General features: G+C 53.2%; 1 long non-coding RNA gene across 1 annotated transcript; it reads left to right on the forward strand.

The window, feature by feature from the left end:
* The first annotated feature begins 7,942 nt into the window (after positions 1–7,942).
* Positions 7,943–13,349, forward strand: LOC119102037 (uncharacterized). The gene is made up of 3 exons (XR_005094637.1): positions 7,943–8,083; positions 10,575–10,681; positions 13,317–13,349. It is a non-coding gene; the product is annotated as an uncharacterized LOC119102037 (long non-coding RNA).
* Positions 13,350–16,123: the final 2,774 nt, after the last annotated feature.

The following is a 16,123-nucleotide window of genomic DNA, read 5'->3' on the forward strand; positions in this document are numbered from 1 at the left end:
GCTGCTGCTGGACATGCTTCGTTATGAGAACCGTATGGTACGAGGACAGGCGGTTCCGATCGTCGCTCCGCTCGTGAGCAGTAAACGGAGGGTCTTCTTCAGCCCAGGGTCTTCGTCATCTCAGCGGTAAACTTCGAGGCTGTGAGGTACACCAAACCGATTCCCTGGCACGGACCAGTCACACAGCCCCCACTGCGAAACCTCAGCGACTGCTAGCTGAGAACAAAGTGCAGACACCGCTGGCCATATTGCCCTATTTGGTTTACACTAGGAGTGCGACGCAGTGCCGCACTGCCGAGGAACGTCTGGGGCTGGAGCTCGAGCTTCGGCAATATGTGGACCCCAGCTGAAAAGGTATTTCTGCTACCGTGCGATCTCTGCCAACACGCTTTTTGGGTTTCCAGTCTGTGAGCAGTTGCTGTTTGGGCCGGTGCATCGGCTACACAGGCTCAGCTAGGAGCAGGTTGTGCATGGGTCACCCTGCCGCCCCCCTACAGGCTGCAAAACTTGCTGTATGTATTAAGTTGTACACCAGACAATGTATTCTGAGTCATATCCTATACGTAGTTTTGTTTGCAACACGTGAGTTGTCTTAGAGAAGTGAAAGTCTAAAGCAATACTAACCAGCATATTCGTACAACGAGTTCATACTCAACAGCACATAAAGTTTCCGCCAAAAGGCAATCAATCGGGCAATGTCTGATCTGTATATTAGACTTAAGACCGGGACATTCTCGTACGACGGCTTTATGTGCGCTCAGTAGCATCGTTTCTATACGCAAAGGTATTTTGTGTCGCTGGCCGCCAACGGCTCGGTGTTACCTGCGGCGGCGGAGGCCGCCCAGCATCGGGTGACTGCAACGCCGGTCTTTGGTTGAAGGCGATGTTTCGATCGACTCGCGCCTCACGAATGTAAGTTTTTGGGAAGAACCTTTGCCATGTCGTTTACTTGTGGGCTCAAGCCCCAATGAATTTCTTTGTCTCACTTGGTTTTGTTACTGATGACAAACTCTAATGTAGAGGGCCTGTGAACATGTCGCGAGTGCGTCGGCAGGTTAACTGAGACCGATGTGAAGGGCCTCTGAGCAACCGACATTACCCCGGTAGGTAAGCAAATGAGCCCCCCCCGGCTATAACGTATTAGTTCTTCCGGACGAATCGGAAGAATTCGTGGGGGGGGGGGGGCCTGATCGACAAGAGTGTCCCGGCATGCTTGCAGGTAGGGCCGAGAAACAGAATAGGGCCCTCCGAGCAAATGCAAAGAAATCAAATGGCGGTGTGGAAGGCTCCCAAGCAAACGGATTATACCCGCAAGTGAACATATAAGGTGCTGGCAGTGGCGTAGGACCTCTGGACAACTTAACGGGCCCTAGAATCTCTCCAATCATAAATTCCTAGCAAAAAAATTGTGCCCGAACGATGAGCGTGATGGGATGCGGATGATGATGAGTGAGTGGCAGATTGACGGATGGGTCCCCTATAGCGATTTTTTATTGTCTGTTGATGGGTGATTCACTTTCGTTTGTAACTGCTCTTGGTCGACTGTAGACCCCCAGGGGTCCCATGTTGTTGCGTTTTTGTGTAAAAATGGCTTTGTTCGGCCGGCCATGGACCACATCAAAGCCCACTATCGGCCCCTTTGGGAACCAAGGGGGCCAGGGCCCCATGACCCCCCTCTTGACCCACCACTACTCAGTGGGATATTACTGGGGTGGTTGTGTGTGGGGGGGGGGGGGAAGGGAGGGAGGCCTCTAGTCAGACTTGGAAGGGCTCAGCCGTCCCCCCCCCCCTCAAAGAATATAAAGTAACTGCGCCAATTGCCGACCAGTAGTGTTCCCACAATGACATCGTGTGCACATGGTTGCGCCCGCCGCGCAATAAGTGGGCATTGTTTTCCATCGCACTCTGTCACTTTGCAAAACGCCGGTGCGGCCGTCCCGCCTGCATTAACTGGGACATTCTCGGCGGGTCGACCGAGTTAAATTGAGGTCAGAATCGCACAAATGTTTTGTACTTGCACCTGATGCCCCTATACCATATGTATCGAATGCACACAGTTGCGTTCCTCGCCCTTGCCTATCGGTATTTTTTCCCAGCCCGCCGTATTCTGGCCACCGCGCTACGCACGGGTCAGCTGTGGTCAGCAGCCCGACGCCACGGGCTGATTTGAACAAAAAAGGTCATGCCGGCCGATGAGCGATTTGCATTGCCGGCCAATAAGTGCTTCCATGATAATATTTATTTTAACTTTTCCTTACGGCCGCCGTATGCCGACCACCATTGCCCCAGGTTGCCCCTAATCGGTGCAAGAGGTCCTTTGGCCGATATTTAAGAACCCTGCCTGTTGGGCCCGTGTCATGAAACCTCCCACGTGAAGTTCTTCGGCCCTTTCATGCCCTTGATCATCGGTGCCGGGAGCCCCGAGGCCTAAGAAGCGGAACATTCCTTCCGCCCTTCTCTTCCTGCCTGCCTTCGTCTCTTAGACAGTCGCTGCAAGGCTCTGTAAGACTGTAAATGATTTGAAGCAGTTCTACGGATTGTCACCCGCCTTAGTGTTCTTGCCTTGTGCTCTCTTCAGATCACCAACAAAAATGAACAGCTGATCATGTTTGTCACTAGAGCGCCGTGTTTGTATGTATGACTTGGCGCCTTAGTTGAAGTAAGTGCCATGACTTCCACCTAACTGAAAAATACGTGATTTTTACCCGGCTATTGTTGGATCAGTTATCTCGCAGGTTTCATAACTTTAATGGTAGGTGCCTCCTCTGTTGAGCACTGTTTGAAATTAGCATTTTGTAATATTCTGTTTGATTGTTGTGTATAAAAGGACGTTGGGTGGAAACACCAAAGTAAAGTGAGCATCCATAATCTAGATTTGTACAAATCAGCTTAATGGCAAGTGGTAGGTAAAACTGGCAAGCAGGTGTCTATCCTTATTGGATGATCATGGAAGCCAAAAGATCATGTGCAGCTGTGGATAACAAAATGTCGGTGTGAAATCCACAACTCTTGCCCAAAATCCGACTATTAAATAGAAGGCAGCCTGTTCAGATGGTGCTATGCAGTGTTTAGGACTTCTTTACTTTGGTACTTGTATGGCCGACAGAGGGAAGAGCTACGCTGGCAAACATCCAATTGTCTTACACATGGGCTTATTGTTTCTGGAATCCATTGGCACCAATTTTTGCAACCATCACCATCAAGCTCAGACTGAGATCACCCCTTGTGCCCAATGCTCCATTTCATTGGTTTTTTAAATACAGTGTTTTTTGTAATAATAATTGCCCTTTAACCTGGTATTTTTTCTCCAACTGATGATGAGGATTTCTGTATCCAAATAATGATTGCCAACAAGCTACCAATAGCTCTCTACTTCCATCAGGTTTTCTGCAAAGTTAATGCATGTTAAAGGGATTGAGCCTACAGTTCACCCTAAAACCTAAATTTGTATCATTAGAATTTGACCTAGTAAACACCATTAGTTTTTTGAGGATGCATAAAACATTCTCATTCCAAAGGAGAAATACCCCCTTATGGCTTCTTTTTAAGTCTTGGATCCTTAAAGCTTGGCTTAATTGCAAATAACTCCAAAAGTGTTAGGTATCAATAATTTAATATTGTTTAATGAATGAGAAGTCTGATGAAATGTGAAGTAGTGAATTTGAAAAATGTTTTCTGGTAAAAAGTTATTATTTGTTTACCACAGAGGCTTTCTTCTTTTCCTTTTCTCAAAAGTCTTTTCAGCATCAAGGGTAAAAAATCAGCACTATAATGCATTCTGCATGCATACACTTTGCATGTCTACATTTCACTGTCTGCATCTATCATGCATGCTTCTTGGCTGGTGTTGTATGCTTTGACCCCAAAAAGCTGTTAACAAATGTTTGTAATGTGACATCAGAAAATCCATGCACAATGCATGTTTTACAATATACCTTCATGTGGAATCAATTCATAAGCAGTGCTTCAGAGGCTATGCAGAGCTTCCATTTCAGGATGAGCTCCTTGCCCTCAGACGCCTTGTTCACTGCCGATGCAGCAGCCCCAAAAGCCCAAGCAGCTCACCTTGTTCCAAGCTGGCTTCAAGAAGGATGACGCGGGGCCTGCACCGCCGGCGGCGTCCGGCTGCCGGGGGCCCCAGGCGTGCCCGCCCCGGACGGCCCCTGCACCGTCGAAGACGTCCTCCGATGACGTCATCCTCATCGACGGACGACGAGGACGACTGCTGCTGGCGCAGGCGCTGGATGAGACCATGAGGTATGCCAGCCTCGGTCTGTAAACTGGGTGGGGTTGACGGTTTGCAAGCCAATGCGGCGGAAGTCCGGCCGCATCGCACGCGCCCTCTTGTTGCTGCGTCATCATCCTCCATTGCTATTGATTCATCTTTTGCGGGCTTTTTTCTCTGTAGATGAAAGCTGTATTGATTTCTGCATGCATCGCGCACGTCTCCAGCCCAGGAAGCGCATGTTGACCATTGGGGTCCTCTGTTAGCGCCGGTGCTGTGCTGCGCCCGCTGCGTCCCCGTCTGGCGCTGACGCCTCCATCACGGCCACACATGTGACACGTTGTTAAGCGCCCTCTGCGCCGTCGGCAGCGAGTGTCAGGCGGGGCCGTCGGCCGGCACCGCCCTGGAGACACTGCCCGGCTTCGACGCGGCTCCGGCACGACCTGGACCTACCCGATCGACTACCCGGTGCGCCAGTATCATACAGCATGGTGCGCACGGCGCTGTTCGAGAACACACTCGTGGCGCTGCCGACAGGTGGGTGGCGAGGCCGGCCTCGCTCCGTTCAGAGAGTCTTCCCAAGTGTGTTTTGAAGGTTAACCTGCGTGCATGGAACTGGCCTGGGCTGCAGTGGCTGGGCGCCCGTGGTTAGCGGGCTGGACCCCATGGAGCTTGCCTAGGCTGCGTGGCTGGGCCCCGGGTGAGCGGGCTGCTGGGACCGTATTACAGATTTTGACCGTTCCACGGTACGGTTGGCGGACCAGCCGGCTCTGCGTGTCCGACGGTGGGCCTGCTCCGACCGGGTCGGGTAAGATCGCTATGTGCGGCTCCTTCACCCGATCCGTCCTGCTGGACGGTCGGACGGCGGGGCCGCGCTGCTCTGCTGGCAAGACGTTCATCGCGGCCGTGTGATGTACAACTTCTACCGCTGGTACCCGCTGGGCAAGGTGGTGTTCATGGCGCCCACCAAGCCGCTGGTGGCCCACAGATCGAGGCCTGCTACCGCATCATGGGCATCCCTCGGACGACACGGCTGAGGTTACAGGTGAGGCGGCGGCGGGTCGTGGCGCACTGCCGCGGCTATGGCTAGCAGGTGCTCCGCCAAACCAAGATGGCAGGCCGATTTTGATGTTCGATACGCCCTGATGTTGAATAACCACATGAGAGGCTGTATGTGTAGTAACATTACTAATTTTCGAAGCAGCTAAGTCTCTCCTCTCGAATTCCTAGTGGGTGCTTGATGTCACGCCGTGTGGGTGGCGCCTCTGGTTTGTCTGAAATCTGGGCGGACCGTCCCGATCGTAAATCGTGTCGTCCGGTCCTGACCCGGCTCCCGTCGATGTGTGACCCCGACCGTCCCCTCCCGCCAGGCTCTCTGGCACCGACCGACCATCGGTGTGTGACCCCGACCGTCCCCTCCCGCCAGGCTCTTTGGCCGCCGACCATCGGTGTGTGACCCCGACCGTCCCCTCCCGCCAGGCTCTTCTACCGACCGACCGTCGGTGTGTGACCCCGACCGTCCCCTCCCGCCAGGCTCTATGGCGCCGGCCGACCATCGGTGTCTGAGCCCGACCGTCTCTCCCCGCCAGGCTCTATGGCACTGACTGGCCGGCCGTCGGTATGTGACCCTGACCGTCCTCTCCCGCCAGGTTCTATGACGCCGGCCGACCGTCGCATGTGACCCTGACCTTTGCCTTCCGCCAGGCTCTATGGCGCCGGCCGACCGTCGGCGCGTGTGGTGCGACCGGCGCGTCTTCTTCCTCACGCCGCAGGTGCTCAACAACGACCTGACCACGGCGCCTGCCCGGCCAGCCTGCTGCGCTGCGTCGTTGTCGACGAGGCGCACAAGGTCCGTGTCGGCGGCCGCGGCAACCGGAGTAGGCTAGAGGTGCCGATTGGATTCCGTGTTTTTAGAATCCCAAAACCTTAAAGTGGATTTTGAAATTGGGCGGACAGGGGTGCGAGCCTTTGTAATGTTTGAGACAACCGATGTCATTCTGTTTTGTCGCAAGTTGGTATCCACCTTATCTTATTTAATGCTGCATGTTCTGGAAAAAGTTTCTGGAACATAAATAACTCATTGGTAGGGCACACCGGCATATTCTTGTTTTTGAAACATGAGATAACAACTCATCGTGCGCACTGTCACGCATTCTTTAGGCCATGAAACTTCTAAAATTGTCTTCACGAAGGCCCGTGGTACACGCTAGCAGTCATTTTGTTTTGTTTTTCATTCTATTCGAAGTGAGGGAATGCAGTGACGTGAGTAGTGACTGCGTTACTTGTTGCAGGTAATAGTTATTTGATATAAGAACAAAATTGGAAGCTCTTGGAACCTGATTTTTTGGACACTTGGGACGGACAGCTGGTCCATTTGTAGACATTGGATTGGACTTAGATACGAACTTCTAGAAGACGGCACCTCTGCCTCAGTACTGCCATCAATCAGTTTTTGCGCTATAAAACTTTATCTTCTTGGCTCTTGCCAAACAATTATCCCAACAAGGCAAGCAGAGAATTTATTCTCATAGCAAGAAAACAAGAGCTCAGGCAATTCCAACGAAAAACTCAGATATGACCCATTGTGCTTTAGAAATCAACTCATAAACGTGGTAAGATGTAAATATGTATGTGACTGGACAATGGCAATTGGTGTCGTTGGCCTGTAATGATTAAGTTCGTATTCCAACATCAAGGTGATTGCAAAATTGACCGAAAACCCCAAAAATATGTTCGCCAAACCTGATGTGCTGTTGTGTTCTTTACACTTGACAAGCCTGCTCTTACATGAGTTCGTTTGGTTGTTGGATTTGAGCCCTCTCGACCAGAAATGATCATTTCACGGCTAAAGGATGAAGGAAATTGTTTAATAGTGAGGCGGACTTGCATGCGCCTGGGTGGGGGGGTGGGGCAAACGCCGAGCTTTAACCCGCGCATGCGCGCTGAGTACCCGGTCGGTTCCCCTTTCCTGCGGGGCTCTCGGCTCAATTGGGGCTGACGTATGCAGCCTACCCCAGTCAAGCGGGGTGTCGCGAGGATGCGGGTGTGAGACAAGACAGGATATAAGGGACGGTGTACATGAGTTCCAAAGTGAATATTTTGTATTGCGTGGGTGGCCTGCCACCTGGAGTGGTTTCAAAACTTGTGCGTGCTTGTCCACATTTGTTGGTTACATTCAAGTGTCCCGTTATCGAACAAAGACAAGATGACGTTAAGTGAACTCTATTGCCTCGTTCCAGGCTCTGGGAAATCATGCCTACTGCCAAGTCATAAAGGAGCTGTGCCGACATTCCACCCAGTTCCGTGTGCTTGCACTCAGCGCCACCCCGGGGAGCGACCTGAAAGCTGTGAGCAGGTAATCGCCACCAGAGGAGCTAGTGGGGCCTAGACAGGATCGCCCGGGCCCATATTCTGCACCTACCGATGACATATATATCTGACTTATGCTTACATATTTGAACTATGGATGCAATTAAATCTGAATTTAGTTTTTAAAGGTTGGATGTCAATTAGGAATGTTCAGCGCGAATTACAGACTAGAATGACATTTAAGGCTGGAGCCATCACTTAATTTGCGCTGGCTTCATGTAACATGATATAAGCTTATGGGAACAAGCGGGTGACATCTCTGCCAGAAAGGGATTTGGTTTCGAACGCAGATAAGCCAGCTCTACCGAGAAGGCCGCCGGCTGACTCTCCACACGGCTGCAGGTGCTCTCGAACCTGCTGATCTCCAAGGTGGAGGCCCGTTCGGAGGAGTCGGACGACGTCAAGCCGTACACGCACCAGCGCCAGCTGGAGAAGGTGGTGGTGCCGCTGGGGGACGACCTGCGTCGCGTCCGAGACAAATACATGGAGGTGGGCACGGCCATGGCGCGGCCAGCTGGCCGCCGCGCGCCACGCGCCGCCAGCCGGCTCAGAACGGGTCTGGGTGGCGCCCAGACGGCTGACATGACGTCACATATCACATGTCGAGCCGGCCACAGCTGCGCGTTGGATAGCTCCTTTTTGGGATTATGAAAGGGTGACATTTCTTGACGCATTGATGGCAGCTTAAGGTTCTGCAAAATTTAGCTGGAAGTGTCGGTGTTACGCGAAACATAGATGTATCTCCAGTGCGGTAGACAACAAGACTGATCAGGCTGATGTCCGCCTGTTTGGGCTGTGGGTGCAAAATTAAAGATATTTGCCTCATTCACGCAACGCTGAGGAGCAAAAGAGGCTCCTAGCACGCTTCAACGAGAAAGGAAATATTGCTTCCGAAGTGACTTAATTGTACACCGATATAGTTCAGTGTGATGTGTTGGTAAAATGGCGCAGGGGCCGTGTCCACCGTTGGGAGTGATAAACAAAGGTACGCGGACTGTCACTGAGTTCCGCGATACTCCGTGCTGTGGTTTAATTTATGGGCACCAGGCGGAGAAGTAGGAGTGGGATGAGGGGGGGGGGGGGGGGGGGTGGGGGGGGAGCTGGGGGAGCTGCGAGAACCGATTGGTTAGGATATGGGTCGGCGGCACGTGATCGGCCGTACGCGGCCAGATGTCCTGCTAGTGGATTACCCCGGGCAGGGGGCTCACTCTGGCGCTTTAGTGACACGAAAAATATGGGTCTGTAGTGACGTCCCTGCGGTCTGACAGCGAAGCAGAGAATGTAGACTAACTCAAGACTCAGTCAAGCGCTGAAGGCCATTACCAACGAACGAGGAGTGCTAGCCGTGAACTTCTAGAAGTTGTGGAGAACGGTGTATTGTTTTGAGGGAGTCTTGATATGCGTGGTTCTGATTTCAAATGTAATTTGGGACTATGTTGTCTACGCTACTGTAGATTCTACGTGCTAGATAGCATATGCGACGGCGTGCACCTTTTTCTGGTTATTGCAGCGCAGGTCTTTGCTTTGACGCTGAACAAGCCGTGGCTGCTCACTTTTGACGACCTGTTAAAGGGAGAATACTACCCATTTTGCACTTTCACTTAGTTTTAGATCAGACGCGTCCGATTTGTTGGGTGATTCCAGTTGTCTCAAAATCACTCTGGAAAGCTCAGAATTTCTGCTTGAAGTGCCGCTGCTGCGGGTAAATGTCACGGGACTCACTGCAATCACCACTATGAAAACAATGCGTTTAATTTGCCCGCTCTTTCCAAGGTATACGTCCCGTAATATTTGCAACACACCAAATCTGTCAAAATGCTTGTGTAATGAATACTACGAAGGTTGGAACACTTTTTGGGAAAAGTTTGTTCAAACATGAGACTATTATCCCGCGTATTCAACGAAACGCTACACTTTGGCTCAGATTTCTACCCTGTGACGTTTACCGCATCGTCTCTTTTCGACTCGCCCTTTGGTTTCGGGAAACGGAGCATCACATGGTCTGAAGTGACACACCGGTCCAAACTTAAACCATTGCGCTCCTCGGTAACAGGGTCTCGTCGCCCACTGTGCCAGTCACAAACGTTCCTTCATATTAACGTCATGCATGCCAGTAGAGGCGCCACTTTTAGCCCACAGGTCCGCAGCGTGTGGGTTAAAACAGCTCAAAAGTAGTACCTCTAACCCGTGACAGCTCACAACAGCACTCATCAGATTCTGCCGTTGTCATGACAACGACGGTCACGACAGCTGCAGCTATCGTAGACTTGGAATACGCGTTGGGACCGCCAAGAAGGGAAGAAATGTAGTGTTGTTACGAAGCGTGAATAACATAATTTGGAATGGAAAATAAAAAAAGTTTGCGTCATTATTGTATCTCAGTGGTGCCGCAGTGGCATTAGCCAGTGCTATTATCAGACGTAAATTGTTCTCGGATTTCACCAGAGTATGCTTTTAAAGTACGTCCCGAAGGTGATGCACCCCTTTAGAAACGCTTCTGGCTGAATTCCGCCGCTAGATATCAATGCAGCAACGCATTTAAAAAAGTGATTTCATTCCAGCCCGCATTTATGCCATTTAAGTCCTTTTATGTGAATTAATTTGATCCCCGTTCTGGGAGTGGCCGCCCGAGCTTGTATCTGACTGCTCCGAGTACGCCTGGGCACAACGTGAACGCCGACGCCGGCGCGCCCCAAAACTCCGATCATCATCATCATCATCATCATCCGAGGACATCGGCTATGGCGGAAGCAGGCAGCGCAGCTGTGGCTGATCTGCCCGACTCTGCAGGCTCCGACGGGCTTTCTGAGCGCTTGTGCATGTATTGTATGGGGTTGTTATACAATCGTGTGTCAAATGAAGAATTATACGTGTCTGTTTATGGGCTTGACGATCGTGTCGCATTTGGGGGATGGTGAGCATCAAAAAGTATCTCGGTGTAATCGTAGCTAATCGGCTGCTTTGATGGCTTTTGTTGCAGGTAGTTCGGACATTCTTGTGCAGACTGATTCAGCTGAAGTTGATCTACACCAGGGATGATACGACGTTGACCAAGTATCAGCTTCTGAGAGCTCGCGATGCCTTCAAGTAAGCTATTTCGGGCGATTGCCTTCGATCTGCGATGCCGGGCGCCAGCTCGCCATCTCTTCTGTCTCATAAAATTTGCTGCCCCTTTGTCTTCTGAAGCGTGGTGAAGATAAGTAACATCTTTGCCAAGTAGCTATGGTTTCCTTAGGTATGCAGGTGACGAGCGAGGGACGATCACGTCTGTAAGTGACTTGTTAAGTGCAAACGTGGGATATATGCTTAGGACGATGTCGGTAAAGCAGATAGTTTTTAAACTACCATGTTCTTTAATTTTAGCTATCTTGGCCGTTTTCGACTCGGGCTTTGTTAGAGAGATGTGTGCTCAACTTCACCAGTCGCACGTTCGTTTGGTTGCGGGCAGCCTCGACCCGCGGTAATGGGTACGTATCGGCCAGCATGTTTGGGAGCTTTATATATTGACTTTACCCCCATTTTTAGTGCCCTGTCCTCTTCTGCACTCGGTTTGGTCAGATGCCCTGGGTACTGAAGAGAGTTAACGCGTCATCTGAGGTAATGCGCCAGACATTGGTTGAAAACCCCCTGATTTATGCGCAACATGTTTGAACTAGGATCCATACATTGGAAGCTCCCGGAGCGCTGGCTTCTGTGTTTCGGTCCTCTGTCAGCGATTGACTGTGGGAGGGTCGCAGCTGGCGAGGTCCTGACGGGTTCGTCTTAAGACACTCGCGTGACGGCAGCATGAGGCGGTCCTGACGGTTCGTCTTAAGACACTCGCGTGACGGCAGCATGAGGCGGTCCTGACGGGTTCGTCTTAAACACTCGCGTGACGGCAGCATGAGGTCCCCTCGGGATTGACCCGCTCGGCTCAGCACGCCGGCCCCCAGCGCGATAGCTGTCTTGCTGCACTCAGGGGCATCACCTTGTGTACTTTCGGGTGTACTTTCTGGGGTTTGGGGGTCGGGGGCCCCTCCCCCAATGCTGACGTAATCTAGTAATCCATCCAACGTATTGTAAGCCCACCTGAATGCGTACGAGCAGAGGGAATACTGGGCCAAATATACATAAAGGAATATGCTAATTATTGGTACACTAGGTACCTAGACGCCTTGGTATTAGCATGATTGCCATTTTGTACCAAGTACTATCCTGCAAGTTCGCAGTGTTTTTGTCCAGAGAACGTCGTGTTATGTTAGGCCAGTCTGCGAGTGCTTGGCAGGCATTTCACAGGATAAAAGCTGTGTCGGGATAAACAACAACGGACTGCAGTATGCGGCAGCGTTTTTAAAGCACAGAGTGGCCCAGACACAAGCTAACCCATGTATCCCTCGACTGTGAGAAGTGTCTTCATCACATAGTCGCGACCTGCGGTAGTACTTGACCGCTAACTGAATGGCAAAACACCATCAGCGACAGCGGTAGTGATCAGTGATTCCACGCCCGTCACATCGTCGACGGGCCAATGTAGCGTACAGCTGTGCAGTGTGTCACTCACCCAGTCGTACCACAGCAAGGGCGTTTAGCAATAGAATCAACACGCGTTGTGCGGTGTGTTGCAGAATGAAAGACCTTGAGATGCTATTGATCAACTTTTGCGGTAAATGTGACCGTAAGGACAGCTTTCAAACCATATGACCATTGGTAGTCGACGTACTCTTACGCCCAAATCATCATCACGTTATCATCGAAAGGTCGGTTTTCCCCCAAAACAAGTTTTCAAAAATATTTAACCACTGCCTCCTGGTATCCGGACCGGCGATTACTATCGACGTGAGAGCTCCCAGGTTATCAGCACGAAACGTCGAGGTTCAAGACCCGTCTTCTTCATATCAACTTTAAACGCGCGTCAAAGCGCTGACCACGCCATTTTTAAGACGGTCACTTTGGAAACTCATTTAGTGATTAGTCTTTGCCTACTCTGTCCCTCTAATTATCGATATGTCTGCAGAGAAGGTTCGCCTGAGGTCAGTTTTTCTTATGTATATAGGTATATGGCGGCAGTGTACCTAACAATTTGCGTAGGGTTTCTTCCGTACTTGTCAGGCCGCGCCATCCTCCATGAAGCCGTTGTTTGGTGACTCGGACCACCTTCGATAAACGAGGATTGATGCCTATTGTCTTTGATCACAAGTGCTCGAATGTTTAAGATGCTTTTCGGTGAATTAAACCCCGAGTTTCAAGTTTTTCACAAGAATGCAGCTTCACACCGCTGTGAAAATGGGAACTCGTCTCCGCCGCAGCAGCACACAATTTTGAAATATGGTTTCTAGAACAAACATCTATTTACCCGGGGAGGCGAATTAAAGGGGCCCGAATTCCGGGGAGAAATCAGCTTTCGGACATGTGACCCTGGCTCATCGGGTCAACCTTATCGGCTAAACTCACCAACCGATTTTAGAAAAGTGACACCCCGGCTGTCCCCATATTTTAATTTCTATTTCTTCACCAGCTGACAAACTGCCTGCACTCGTGAGGCATACCTTGTAACTGTCTGTCAATTTGCTGACACAATGCACTTGCCTGCCCTGCCCTGCCCTTCCGTGCCCTTCCGCTGCCCTGCCATGCCCTGCACACTGCCTGCCCTGCCCTGCCCTGCCCTTCCGTGCCCTGCCTGCCCTGCCCGCCCTGCCGGGCCCCGACGGGAGGCCGTCGGATGACCCCGAGCCGCTCCCGGCAGGCAGTCGCGGCCGGCCGGGATGGCGGCGCGCCAGGCCGGCGTCGTGGAGGGCGGACTTCGCCATCTGCATGTCGTTGTACCACGCGCTGGAGCTGCTGCAGCTGCACGGCCTGCGCAGCTTCTACAGCTTCCTGCAGGGTGAGTCAGCGACGGCCGACGACCACCCGGTGGCGGCGCACACCGACTTTTGCAGCTGGCTGACTGGTGTGATGCAGTCATCGCTGTGCTTATTTGACAGGGTCGACGCCCGTAACTGCTGCATCCAGCGCCTCGTTACTGGTCCCAAGCCCTGCGCCAGCTTGCACAGGGAAAAACGAATGTAAGGCATGCGAATGTGCCCTTTATAGCATGTTCTTTGTGTCTTTTAAACAGAGACTGCTCGGAATGACGTAGTGTCAGTCAGGTGGACTTTCGACTGAGAGCGTTTATATGCCTTACGCAGCCGTTGGTGACGATGTTGGGTTGGCAGCGGACGGCGCGCCGACCAGCGCTCTGTCTTCCTTCACGCCGTGGGCGGTGTGGTAGCTTGTCACACGCGCCGATGATCTTTGACCTAGTTTAATCTGATCTGTAGTCTGCGGACCTACCCGACCTAATCGGGACAGTGGACTGACCCGACCCAGCAAAAGTGTGACCCAATCTCCTGGCCTGACCTGACCCGTCTTGACCTGAGCCGATCCGATCTGTGGTTTTTGGGTTTACTTGGTAACCCTGACCTGCCCAGCTGAGCTGCCTTTTCTCCTGAACTTTTGCGAACCTGTGACCTGAATTGTTCACTGCCTGACACAATCTATAGCCTGCGAGCGTGAAAAGGTAATATGTTGTGTGAACGTTCACGAGGCCTGTGGTCTGACCATGTGATATGGCATGACTTGACCTGACCTGGACCTGACCTGACTTGTGCTGTGCTGGTCCGGCAGGCCTCCTCACCGGCGAGAAGGGCTCTGGTCGCGCGCGCGCCCAGCTGACCGGTAATCCGACCTTCCGCGAGCTGATGGGCAGCCTGGCCGCCTCGTTCGAGCCGCATCCGACAGATGGCAGCACCGGTTACCGACCAGGTCAGTGGTCGCTGGGCGAGAGCTGATGGCGGCGGAAGTGGGGGCGGGGGGGGGGAGGGAGGGGCGTGGCCACCTCGCTGTCTCCGTGGGTTTGGGGTGGCGCGCGCTGGGGCTGTCGTGTGGGGGACAAGCACGCGAGACGGATGGCGCGGATCCTCACTTCGTCAGCGGGCGGAGGGAGGGGCAGCGTGATGGTTGCTGTGTTCGGACTTGCGTGAATGGGGAATCCCGCATAAGTGTTAATTTTCTTGATGCTCCGATAACATGGTCGGGGAGTTTGCCTACGAGTTTCGGTTGGCAGCAAATTCGAAGCGCGTTTGTATGACCGCTATGCCATGGCTGATGGGAGGCAAACCTGGTCTTTATGAGGTAGGTACTTACTGGTGTCGTGGATCAGTCTCCCGCCGTGTATCGCCGTCAGCCAATACTAAGCTTATCACTGCGGGCCCGGTTAGGGGATCCATGCCGATTGTCCATATGTACCGACTTTCTTGGATGGGCCCGCGACCCTGATTGGCCGTACCGCTGGGGCTGGCGGTGGAGCTTCCCCCCCCCCCCCCCCACCCCATGCGACCTGTGCCCTTTAGCGGACGCCAGCGCTACACCGGCGCCATCGGACATTGCCGCGCCTGCCCGCCGGCTTCTGCCTGACTGGGCACAAAGCACGTCCGCCGCGTCGTTAGCGCATTCGTGCGCGCCCGCATAGGCCACACCCTCGCGCGCCATCCAGTCAGCGCGTACTCTGGTTAACGTCAGAGAACATAGAACACGTACACGGTCGTTTAATAACGGCTATGCGATTACGTGCTCGTCAAGCAGTAGCGGATACAAAACACGTTCAGATGGCGATGAGCCTGACTTTTCGCTTCGGCCGGACCGGCGCGGATGCACGCGGTGTACAAAAACGGATCCTCGCGGCGTAGAAAACCATACGGTGCGGAGTGCGCGGGACGACTCTGGCAGCGGTGTCTCTTCGAGGTACTGATTCAGCGCTCTGTTGCGTTTCCGCGCTGCAGATCCAGCGCGCGTGCCACATTTTTGAAGCGCCTCTCGGAACAAGCGCTCACTGCCACAAGCAACTCTCGTATAGCCACGTCTAGCCAGTGCGCCACCTGTTGCGGTGACGTAGTGGTAACGCTCCGCCGATGCCGGTATAGCCACTATGCACCCTGTTGCGACTTGACTGTTCGGAATGCACACTGACGAACGGGACAAAGCGCAGGCTAGACACGACCGGCGGGCGGCTGACGGGTCGCGCGGGCGGCGGCCGAGCGACGCCCGCGCTCCGGCGGTCTACCTCCCCGCCCTACCACCCTCATCTGGCCGCAAAGCGCGCGTGCGTAGCAGCGCCGACGGGCCGGGCGCGCCGCCCGCCGCCGCCACCGCGCTGTGGCCAGCGCCCGGCTGGGCCGCCCCTCCGGTCTCATCCGCCGTCGGCCTACCGCGTGTGGCCACACGCCGTGCACTTGTCCTCGCGCATCATCCAGCAGCAGATGATGCCCAGCGGGAAGAAGCAGACGGCCAGGATGATGCCGCACGTGGTGAACTCCTTGCCGTAGTAGCCCGTCTGAAACGGCGGCGGCTGAGTCAGGCCGCGTAGCGCGTCGCTCGGACTGCGAAATCGTGAATAACAGGCGGGGGTCGCTCGGGCTCGTTTGTGAGTTCGCGGTGCGAAATGACGAACGGTGGACGGTGGTGGCAGTTCAGGCCCGTGATTCAGGATCCGCTGGGGGCTGCCGGTAAACCCAG

The sequence above is a fragment of the Pollicipes pollicipes genome, unplaced genomic scaffold (assembly GCF_011947565.3).
Source record: "Pollicipes pollicipes isolate AB1234 unplaced genomic scaffold, Ppol_2.1 Scaffold_5386;HRSCAF=6368_pilon_pilon_pilon, whole genome shotgun sequence".
NCBI classification, from domain to species: Eukaryota; Metazoa; Arthropoda; class Thecostraca; order Pollicipedomorpha; family Pollicipedidae; genus Pollicipes; species Pollicipes pollicipes.